Below are 12166 nucleotides of genomic sequence, written 5' to 3' on the forward strand. Positions count from 1 at the left end.
TGCTGACTCATTAGAAAAGACCCTGATGCTTGGAAAGATGAAGGCAGGAGGGGATGGGGACAACAGATGACAGAGGATGAGATGGTTGGATGGCATCATCGACTCAGTGAACTTGAATTTGAGCAAACTCCAAGAAATGGTAAAGGACAGGGAAGCCAGGCATGCTGCAGTCCATGAGGTTACAAAGAGCTGGACATGACTGAGCAAATGAACAAAAAATGTAAGCTATCGTATAGGGTAGCACATCTCTGTATGCATATATGCATATCTGATGTTTAACCAAGTGCACATTTATACATCGAGTCAGTTGAGAAAGGAGAGACTCCTGAGGTTGCAAATCAAGAGGTACATTTATAAACTGATCCTTGGGATAAAAGCTGGTATAAACACTTCTGAAAAAAATGACAGTATCCAATACATTTAAAAACTCACATATCCTGTTTTATATTTTTCACATGAAATATATTTAAGTGTAACTTGGTTATCTTTTTTAAGACAAAAAGATAAATGATTAAAAAATTTGAAAGTATTTAGATGAAAAAAAAAACAACAAATCCAGAAAAATAGTAACCAAAGGAAATACAATGCAGAGCTCCCTGGTGGTCCAGTGGCTAGGAGTGGAGCTTTCACTGCCATGGCCTGAATTCAGCCCCTGGTCAGGGAATGAAGAGTTCACAAGCACTGTAGTATAGCACAGCCAACCAATTCTCCCCCCCGCCCCACCCCTCCAAAAAAAAAGCTAGTGCAGTAAAACTAAAATCTGAATAATTTTAGGCCCAAAACAATGATAAGTATAATCATCACTTAATGAAGGAACAATTCATTGGGAAGACATAAAAATTCTACACTTGCTTCTGTCTAGCAAAAGTCCTATTTAAAAATTAAAATTTTAAGTAAAATTAACAATTCTGATCCTAATTGGAGAATGTATCATCTTAATGTTAAAATGATCAATCAAACTGGCAAAAATAAAAATTTCAAAAGAATCAGATAAAATGATGAGCAAGCCTGGTATAATTAATATTTTCAATCTTCCATCCTACAATGAGAGAGCATGCATTTTTTTTTCAAAGACAGTTGGGAAATTTGACAGCTGGTAGCTACAAAAACTTGACTACTAAAAATATATAACATGCAGTATCAGTTCTCTTACTAGGCAGATGAATTAAAATTCAATAATAAATGATAGCTCCAGAGTCTTAGTATATTTGTTAAAAAAAAAAAAGAGAGAGAGAGAGAGAGAGAGAGAGTTTTAATGGTATGTCAATTTTTTTCAAATCTTTGAAATCTATCTTTTGACAAATTACCATTGATCTTTTGACTTGAGGACTTGAGGACTTACATAAGTAGGTTTTCTAGTATTTCAGTATTATAATATTCATATAATAAATCCTTCCTAATCACAGCACATATTTCTCTTTATAATAAAGGATCCAGCTTGCTTCTATTTTATTTAGGGTTTCACTTCTATTATCTCAATATGTTTAGTTTGAAAAAACAAGTAAACAAATATTTGGTGGGTTTGTGCATCAAGTTTAAACTAATGCTATACAATACATTTAAATTATTTATTCTTGTTTATATAGTATGGGGATCACTTGACTCTTGAATTCTTTGAGAAGCTAAAATTTTTAACCCAGTCAAGTCTGCTAATTTTCCAGTCCCTCTCGCACTCTTCTAGCTGACTACTTCATACATTTCATTTCTGTTTAGTCCTTCAGCAGGACCTCATTCTCTTCTCAGCTTGTGATGTTGTTCACTAAGACATTAAGAGAGAATTTCTAGGCACTGACATCACCTTATCCCAACCAGTCAGCACACTGGCTGTGTCTGTGGTCCTGCCTCCTGTGACCGGGATGAACTGAAGCCACAGCAAACCTTCCTGCTGTGAGCCCCCCCTCATGCTGGCAATCACTCGCTCCCTATCCTTCACTATCGACTGTTCTGAGAGATGTTCACCTTGTAGAGCTAATGAACAGATACCATTGCTTGCTTCACCTCACGTTCTCTCCCACCCAGATCCCCAATTCAGAGTCTTCTTTGACTCCTGCCTTTCCTCCCATCCCACATCCAACCCATCAGCAAATCTTCTCGGCTTTTGGTTTAAATGCGATTACAGTCACCACCCTGAGTTGATTATCTTCCTCTTGAACTGGTTCAACAGTTGCCTATGGTATCTCAGCTTCCTTCATTTGATACACAGTCTATTTTTCACCCAGAAAAAAACAGAGTGGTCCATATGCTGTTATCAGTTCATGTTTCTCCTCTGCTCAGAACCCTTCAGTGACTTCCCATCTCCCTAGGATTAAATGTCATGGGTCATGGGACTTCCCTGGCAGTCCAGTGGTTAAGACTATGTCTTCCAGTGCAGGGGGTATGGGTTCAATCCCTGGTCAGGGAACTCTCCAGGGATCCCACATGCCTCACAGCCAAAAAACCAGAACATAAGCAACAGAAGCAATATTGCAACCAGTTCAATAAAGACTAAAAAATGTCATGTGTCATGCATTATTTGGTCCCACTGTATGTCTGTTTGATATGGACTGAGCTGTGCTCCCCCCAAATTAATCTGCTGAAGCACTAACCCCCTAGTGTGACTACTCCTGTTTGACCACTTCTAACTTACCCTGATTCACGGACCTAACTTTCCACCTTCCTGTGCAATATTATTCTTTACGACCTCTAACGTTACTTCCATCACCAGTCACATGCACAGCTGGGTGTTGTTTTCTCTTTGTCCCTGTCTCTTCATCCTCTCTGGAGCCCTAAAAAAGGGAAAAACTAAGTGAGGTTCGAGGGTGGAGTCTTAATCCTGTATGACTGGAGTCCTTATAGAAAGAAGACGTCCCAGTTCGCTCTCTTTCACTGCACAGACGAGAGGCCACGTAAGGATACAGAGCAAAGTTGACTGTCCGCAGTCAGGAAGAGAGCTTACCCGGAAACCAAACCAGAAAGTGCCCAGTTGCACCTCCAGCCTCCAGACCTGGGAGAAAATCCATTCTGATGTTTAAGTCCCCCAGCCTGCAGTGTTCTTTCAAGAAAGCCTGAGACGACTAATGCTCTGACCTAATTCTCTTCTTTTTCTTTTCTCGGTATGTGTGTATGTTTGTGTGTGTGTGTGTGTGTGTGCTTTCAGTGCCTTCTTGGGACAGGGTGATGCTTTCTATAAAAAAATTATCGGAGTATAATTGTCGTCCAATGCTGTTTTAGTTTCTGCTGTGCAACAATGCGAATCAGCTCTGCGTATATGTGTGCCCCTCCCTCTTGGTCCTCCCTTCCTCCCACCTCATCTCGTCCCTCAGCCAGCATAGAGCACTGAACGGGGCTCCCTGTGCTCTGCAGCAGGTCCCCACTAGCTAGCTATTTTGCACAAGATAGTGTATGTATGTATTCTGACCAATTTCTGATTTGTTCTCCTGTCCTCGCTCAGCTCCATCCACACTTCCAGGGGTCTCAGCATAGCAGGTACACCCCTGTCTCCCGATTTCTGTTTGCTGTCCATGCCCCCACCCCCCTCCCTGTCTTCAAACCTTCCCTCCAGCTACGCCCACGCCCTGGAAGAGAGCCTCAGCAACCACCTGTGAGCCAGCCCTTTCTTTAAGGGAATGCTCTTTTTAAGGGAATGATCCTTTTAAGGGAATGATCTTTTCACATTCTTAAAAAAAAAAAGTCACAAATGACACATCATTTATGTCACAATTCTGTCCACAATTATCTGACCAGCTCTGTGGCAGTGCCAGCGCCAGCCCCCATCTTCCCTCCCTGCCCACTGGGGAGAGGAGAGAGGTATCTGCCTCATGGAGAAGCTGAACAGAGGATTTACGGTTGTTTTCTCTTTAGCTGGTTGTTTGGGTAAAGGAGCAACCATGTGGCATTTTCATAGCATTAATGGGCTCAAGTTTTAGGGAACACAATTTGCAAATTTAAGGAGAGAGAAGGCTGAGAATTTAAAAAGTAAATTAAGTTGTTTCATCTAAATAGTAATCAAGGATTTGCTGGTAGGTCCAAAATATAGGGTGCTTCCCTGGTGGGTCAGATGGTAAAGAATCTTCCTTCAATTCAGGAGACCTTGGTTTGATCCCTGGGTCTGGAAGATCCCCTGGAGAAGGGAACGGCTACCCAGTTAATTATTCTTTCCTGGAGAGTTCCATGGAAGGAGGAGCCTGGTGGGGAAGGGAGAGGGAGAGAGCAAAGAGGGAGGAGATGCAGAGTCAAAACATCTGACTGAGGGCCGGAAAGTGTTAGCACACACACACAAAATCTGAAAACAAGAGTTTTAAATGCAGTTTTAAGTTGTTGCCCAGATATTTCTCCAGCAGAAATAGGTTTATTTGGGGCCAGCAGGGAATTGAAATTCAGGGTTTGCAACCATGGTGTGAGCCAAATGCACACACAGCAGGGGAAGGAGAACTCTTTTATGGAGGGAAAGGAAATTTACAAACTGCAGGAAACAAAATCCTGGTTTTTCATTGGCTGAGACCTTGCAAGGAAGAAGATGCTTCCTTCTCTTCCTGTTGGGCTCTGCTATCATCACAGGGCTCCCTCTTCTGGCTTCTTAACTCTAACTGAGGTTTCTGTTCATTCATCTGTAGACTCTGATCCCTCCTCCCGACCAATTTGCTGATAAATCTGCTATCCTCACTCACATAGGAAAATTTTGGTCTGTTTTTCTTTGTCTACATATACTGGATTGAAAGAAAGTGAAAATTTCTATCCGTTGTAACAGAACAGATCCAGTTCCTGTTTGACAGGATCAATACCTGAAGCACTTGAGGAAATCCACAACCTGCGCTCTGGAAACAAGAGCTAGGAGGCACAAGTGAGGTCAAGCATCTGGAAATGCAAAGATTACAGCAATAGTACTTGTTTGCTCTGGGGTATAGTGTATGGGCATGTATGAACTTCGTCTTGACCTCAAGGGGCAGAATTGACATTTAGATTACAGAGATTAGGCAACACAGACAAACTCTGAGTAAATAAAGAGTGCAAAGGGAGACACAGATCCATTCTTTCCCTTTGACGTTATGAGAATACAAACTTGATCATGTCTTACTTATATGGTACAGTGAACATTCACACACGTCCTCCCAGTCGGAGTGCTGTGGGCATGTAACACACAGCTATTAACTCCAAAAAGGACCCACTCCCTGAATAAAGACAGCTCACTTTGATAGTTTACAACACAAAAACAAAACAAATTCAGAAATGTTGAGTAATTCCTGACAGTAATTGTTTTCCTAAACAGTGAAGATAGACAGTTACTTGAATTGTAAATGAAATCTAAAGGTACCCTTTTATAATTGTTTGAATGTTAATAGGGGATAATGACATTACTATTTTAGAGAACAGAACATTCAAATTTATGAAAGTCAAGAAGTAAAAGCACATTTTAATTATTCATAAGCTGCATGTATTTATATTGTTAGGCTGCACATATTTTCTTTCCCAAATCTGTTATTTTAAATGGTTTTTTGTTATATCAATATTTTCAGTTAAAAATTAGGAAACATATTTTTTCAAAAAAATGTGAGATGATCTTATCCAAAAATATTACCCACATCTGCCTTTCTAAATGACTTCATGTATTTTAATCTCTTATCTGGCATAAGGGAGAAAGACAAGCTCACAGAGAATGATGTTTTGACTGTTGTCGGTTCATAGTTTTATGTGCTGAGGGGAAATTAAAGCACCTTCTTTTTCACTTGGACAGTGGTCAAGTGGAAAGTATGTGGCTCAGGATCTTTGCTGCTCTCAACATCCTACATGTGTGATGAGGTAGAGACTGCTAGCTGTCCATAAAATTCATATTTGTTCTCTCTTTTTTAGAGTAACACATGCAGAGAAGAAAGACTGTTTGCAGTCCCATGAAATGAGCATTTTGGAGTATAACATCGTAATACTTTCTGTTAAGACTGCAGTGAATTTTGTTTTGCTTTTTGTTTCTTCATCAGGTTTGTGTTTTAGATTCCACATATAAATGAATGCATACACTGTCTTGGTCTGACTTATTTCACTTAGCATAATGGGAAGGGAACTGGGAGGTGGGCAGAATGGGGGAAGAGGATCAAAAGCAGAAACTTCTAGCTTATAAATAAACAAGCCATGAGAATGTAATGGACAGCATAACTTGTTGGGGGCCAGCGTGAGGCGCTCCGCCCTTGGCAAAGGTCATGAGGAAGGAGGCTCGACATATGCAAAGGTGGGATCGAGCCTCAGGAGTCCCCCTGGAAATCCTCGAGCATCTACCCCCATAACCAGAGCCTGCCTACTTTACTACTTTGTGCTCTCACCTACACCTCTGACTTTACGGGGGGCTGTCCCCCACCACCTCTTTTGGAGAAGGAGTTAACTTAGAACTCCAGTTAATAAAAACTCCTGGGTGTGACAAGAGTGTTTTAACCTACAAACTCCTCTGAAGGTTCTCTAGCCTGCCTTACAGGCTTGTCCGGCCACATGTGATTGCTCACAGCCTCCTAACCATGAGAAGCACGAGATGCTTTAAACCTTCTAAAAACAGGTTCCTTAGAGAAGTTAGAAAACCATTAGTATAAGTATAGTGGGCTGATTAGAAATTGTATTGGTGAAGGGTTTTTCATTTGTTGAGCCAATGTTTGTTGCTAAGTCTCCACATCCCCTGCCCTTACACACATTAATGAATATATAGAAGAAATAAGTATTAACCTTTGATATTAATCACATTAGACCTTAGGCTAAGTAAATTATTTCCTTAACTAAAACCCACTACACCCTCACCCTGTAGGAATGTAACTTTATTTGGGTGGCGTCTGTTTTAAGAATAATCAGCCCTGGAGAAATAAGTGTCCTGGTTGACTGACCGCTGTCACAAGGAGAGGGTCATAAATTGTCAGCAGGCCCCCCGGCCAGAAGATGATGTAACACCCCTAAGACCTCTGTATACATTTGTATGAAGCACCTGACTTTGATAAAAGTCAGGACAGCTGACCCCATGTGACTTTTGCATAACATCTCAGTGTATAAAAGTAGACCATGGAAAATAAAGAATTGGGATCAGTTTCTCGAAATCCTGGTCTCCCTATGTCTCTCTCTCTCTCAAACTCTGGCTGAGTCTCCATCTGGAGCGCGGAGCCCGCCATGCTTACTAATTATGCCTGGGCTTCTAAGATCCAACCGGGGAGGCCTCAGTGTCTCCTCTCCTTCGGGAGAACGGAAGGACGCCTGCGGCCTACGTAAGTGGTGCAAACTTCTTGTCTTGAAGTTTTATTGGTCTCCCGCGTAAACCAAGCTACTCAGCCTCTTTTCTCCACTGAATTTTCCTACTGAGCTATCCTCATTCTATTACTCTTTACGTCTCTAATTAATATCTAATTGGAGCTATTGTATCCTGATCCTCGCCAACACCGTCCCCGCTTCAAATACCCTGGATCAGCCGGGGCTGGACCTTGGCAATAACTATAGTCAAAATATTGTGCTGCGAGTTTGAAAGTTGCTAAAAGAGTAGATGGTCCCATCTCTTCATGGGAAATAGATGGGGAAACAGTGGAAACAGTGGCTGACTTTATTTTGGGGGGCTCCAAAATCACTGCAGATGGTGATTGCAGCCATGGAATTAAAAGACTCTTACTCCTTGGAAGGAAAGTTATGATCAACCTAGATAGCATATTGAAAAGCAAAGACATTACTTTGCCAACAAAGGTCCGTCTGGTCAAGGCTATGGTTTTTCCAGTGGTCATGTATGGATGTGAGAGTTGGACTGTGAAGAAAGCTGAGCACCGAAGAATTGATGCTTTTGAACTGTGGTGTTGGAGAAGACTCTTGAGAGTCCCTTGGACTGCAAGGAGATCCAACCAGTCCATTCTAAAGGAGATCGGTCCTGGGTGTTCTTTGGAAGGACTGATGCTAAAGCTGAAACTCAGTACTTTGGCCATGTCATGCAAAGAGTTGACTCATTGGAAAAGACTCTGATCCTGGGAGGGATTGGGGGCAGGAGGAGAAGGGGACAACAGAGAATGAGATGGCTGGATGGCATCACTGACTCGATGGATGTGAGTTTCAGTGAACTCTGGGAGTTAGTGATGGACAGGGAGGCCTGGTGTGCTGTGATTCATGGGGTTGCAAAGAGTCAGACACGACTGATCGACTGAACTGAACTGAACTGAAAAGAGTAGATTTGGAAGAGTCTCACCTTAAGAAAAAATAAAAGTTTTGTAACTTTGTAGTATGGTGAATAGGAACCAATTAGTGTGGCAATCATTTTGCAATGCATACAAGCATCAAGTTTCTATATGTACACCTGAAACTAACAGACCAATGATGCTTTGATAAAAAAAAAAAAAAAAAAAGACTACAGTAACCTGGGTAAACAGACAGATTTATAATAATTATAGGAATAATGATAGTGGTAATCTCTATTATCTAAGACTATACCAGGCGTATTGAAATACTCTCTCTCTTCTTAGTTTCTCAACAACTTTGTAATGTACAGAATCGTTATTACTATCCACATTTTAAGATCAATGATTAGTTGAAGCAGATTTATTATTAAAGCAAGGAGGCAAAGAATGTTTTAGACCATAATATTTGAAGGATTCAAATTACAAATGGAAAGTGACTAGGGATGAAAACAGTGGCCCTGATGATGATAATGGGAACAACGATGCTACTAATAGTATCAGTGGTAACAATGAGATTCGCCGTGTCATAGTCAAGTGGGAGAGTTAGAAGCGTGAGATTCATTCCCCATGTTAGGGATGAGGAGTAGGAGACTCCAGCATTTAAACAGCTTGTCAAGCACATGCAGTCATGGGTGAGCACTGAGGCTTCCAATTCTATCCATTCTGAGGGAGCGCATGGAGTGGATGGAGAGATAAGGTGTGAATGAAGATGAATGATCTTCTGGTGGGAATTTGGTGACTGAAGCAAGAAAGAATTTCACAAGCATAGCAACTATTGAATGATGATAGCGAAAGTGCCTCAGTCATGTCTGACTCTTTGCAACCCCATGGACAAAACAGTCCATGGAATTCTCCAGGGCAGAACACTGGAGTGAGTAGCAGTTCCCTTCTCCAGGGGATCTTCCCAACTCAGGGATTGAACCCAGGTATCCCACATTGCAGGCAGATTCTTTACCAGCTGAGCCGCCAGGGAAGCCCAAGAATACTGGAGTGGGTAGCCTTTCCCTTCTCTAGCAGATCTTCCCAACCCAGAAATCAAACTGTGGTCTCCTGCATTGCAGGCAGATTCTTTACCAACTGAGCTATCAGGGAAGCCTGTTGAATGATGGGTATAACATAAATCCCAGCGTGGCAGTGGTGGGATAAAGCAAGCCTGCCTGTCCTAGCCATGGAAGATGAGGAAAGTCAAGTAGTGGAAGCCAGAAAAAGCAGCAGAGATTGGTGAAGTTTAAGCAGGAGAAGTCATCAGTAGATTTTGTTTTATTTTTATTTGCATAGTGGTATATTAAAAATGTTCTATTATTGAATCTTCACCATTCTTCTGACCCTTATCCTAACCCATCTTACGCAAAGAAAGGCAAAATGAAACAGTCAAATCAAGTCCACAGAAATGAGAGAACATAACAAAGCAATGTGATGAAAATGAGTAATCAGGAAATATGTTCTTCATTTTTTTTCTCTTTTCTATACCAAGATAAGAAATAATGCTACAAGTGTGTCAGAGTAGGCTGAATTCCTCCCAAGCCAATCTGGAAAACACACATGCTTTAGATGGTAGGTGTCCTCTAATTCCAATGCCTCAAGTTATATAGCAAATAGCAGTCGATTCTCTATCATTAAGGGTCTAATTAACTGCTCTTTACACCATTAAGTGTCTTGATTTTCTTCTGGGAGCCTGGATTCTGACATCACTCTGATAGCACCTTCCACAGAGAGAGCGAGAGCTGATAATTAGTCCATTTTGCATTTGGAGAACATTTCCTGTAAGTACCCGGTGGACGTCTTAGGTCAAACTAGCACCTAGGCTTCCACTGCTGGCAGCAGCTCTGCGTCCTCACATTCCCGCACTGTGGGTGCTGGGATCACCCACAGATGGAAGGAGCAGACGGGGCAGTCCTCTCCCAGCCTCCTTGCAGCTCCGGGTCCCGGGGTCTGCAGGCCCGTAAGCTTTTTTAGCTGCATCAGGACGCCACTGCTGACAAGAGAGCAGAGAAATAACGAGCTTCAGAGTCCGATCCCGACACGCTGGAAGGGGCGGCTGGACACGAGGGGTCCTTTACAACATCTCTTCCACCAGAATGTGGACAGAGGAGCTTGGTGGGCTGCCGTCTACCGGGTCGCACAGAGTCGGACACGACTGAAGCGACACAGCATGCAAGCATGCACTGGAGAAGGAAATGGCAACCCACTCCAGTGTTCCTGCCTGGAGAATCCCAGGGACGGGGGAGCCTGGTGGGCTGCCGTCTATGGGGTCGCACAGAATCGGACACGACTGAAACGACTTAGCGGCAGCAGCAACTTCCACCAGAAGGTCTATGAAATCTGCCATTTTTCACTTGTGCTTCTGCTCACTCCTTGATTGCAGAAGCGGTTCTCCGGGAGTGCACAGAGCAGCTGCTGCAGCTTAGCTGGGAGGACTGAGGACTCAGCCCTCCACAGAAGCAGCCTGGCTCTCCTGACACCCAGGGCCAAGTTCTTGCCTCCTCTCTCTGCCAAGGAGCCATCTCTATGCAGTCTCCCGCCTGAGAACTGATTTGCCAAGCAGGATGAGCCCAGAGGTTGGTTTGCGCGTTGCCAGGCTCTGCACAGATCACGGCTCCACTTACCGCCACAGTTAAAACCCTCGGGCATTTGCTGTTGGCTCCACCAGCTCTGTTCCCTGAGTTCTTCACATCAGTTCCGCACAGGTACCTGTCAGAGGCAGCATGTTCATCCTCAAAGCTCTTGATGCCCTCAGGTCTGGAGGCCTGAGAGTTCCTTTCTATTTTGGGCAGCCTACACAGAATAGATACTTGTCATCTTTATCCTACCACTAATTTTAGAAGTGCACAACATTATGAAACTGGCTCTACCTTTAGGATTTCCGTGCCTTCTAAAACAATAAGGATCCCGCTTTAGTATTTTAATATTTGGGATTTTAATAGCATGAATTATTCTTTACAAAAAGAAGTTTCATGGAATCCCATTTAATTATCAAAATTCTATGGCATAAGGAGGCAAGATATAATTTCCATTTTACTCATGATCAATCGATATCAGCAAAAAGCTGCAATCGACTAAGTTCATAAGTTAGAACCTATGCTCCTGCCTTGCCCTAGCCTACGCCGCATGGGATGAGGGCTTCTTTATAGACTGTCATTCTCACTCCAAACCCTAAAAACCGGCCTTGAAAATTCAGCACCGGTTATAACTTCTGTTTCCTTTACACTCAACATCCAGGTGTCTAGCCAAGCGACACCAGCTGAACCATAGCCTCCCTTTCATCCCAGCATCATTCTCTACCAGACTGATTTCCCAAGGGCAAGACTTTTAATACTATAGCTTTTAGATATTATTCATTTGTCTGAAGTATGATTCTGATTATGTCATTTTCCTGGCTCATGGGTCTTCTAAAATTCTGTACTAGCTTCTAAATATAAGTTCAAAGGTGATACTCAAGATTTTCAATAACTTGATCAAGCCTATATTCCTGAAGTTCAGTATCACTAACTAACCCAATAATACTGATCCTGCTAATATCAGGTGATAAATTATAGCACTCTCTGGGTCTCAAGCCTTATAGGTAGAACAAGAATTCTCAGAATACCATTGCAGAGATAATATATTAGTCTGCTAGGGTGCCATAACAAAAATACCCACAGGATAGGTAAACTGTGGAAAACTGTATTTATCACAGAGGCTGGGGTCTAAGATCAAGGTGTTGTCAGGATTGGTTTCTCTAGTGGCCTCTCACTGTGACTTGTAGGTAACTCCCTTCTCACTGTGTGGTCATATTTTTTTTTTTTCTTCCTCGTGTATGCATTGTTTGAGTCACTTCCTTTTTCTAAGAACAATCCTATCAAATTGCAGCAAACCCTTGTGACTTCATTTAACCTCAGTTACCTCTTTCAAAGCTCCATCTCTAAATATGGGCTTCCCTGGTAGCTCCGTTGGTAAAGAATCTGCCTGCAATGCAGAGGCCCAATTTCAATCCCTGATTTGGGAAGATACCCTGGAGAAGGGAATGGCTACCC

General features: G+C 42.4%; 1 long non-coding RNA gene across 1 annotated transcript; it reads right to left on the reverse strand.

The window, feature by feature from the left end:
- Positions 1-9375: 9375 nt before the first annotated feature.
- LOC139184863 (uncharacterized) lies at positions 9376-10918 on the reverse strand. The gene is made up of 2 exons (XR_011568359.1): positions 10760-10918; positions 9376-10128 (listed from the first exon to the last, which is right to left on the reverse strand). It is a non-coding gene; the product is annotated as an uncharacterized lncRNA (long non-coding RNA).
- Between the last annotated feature and the right edge of the window lie 1248 nt (positions 10919-12166).

Source organism: Bos indicus, chromosome 9, assembly GCF_029378745.1.
Source record: "Bos indicus isolate NIAB-ARS_2022 breed Sahiwal x Tharparkar chromosome 9, NIAB-ARS_B.indTharparkar_mat_pri_1.0, whole genome shotgun sequence".
Taxonomy (NCBI): Eukaryota; Metazoa; Chordata; class Mammalia; order Artiodactyla; family Bovidae; genus Bos; species Bos indicus.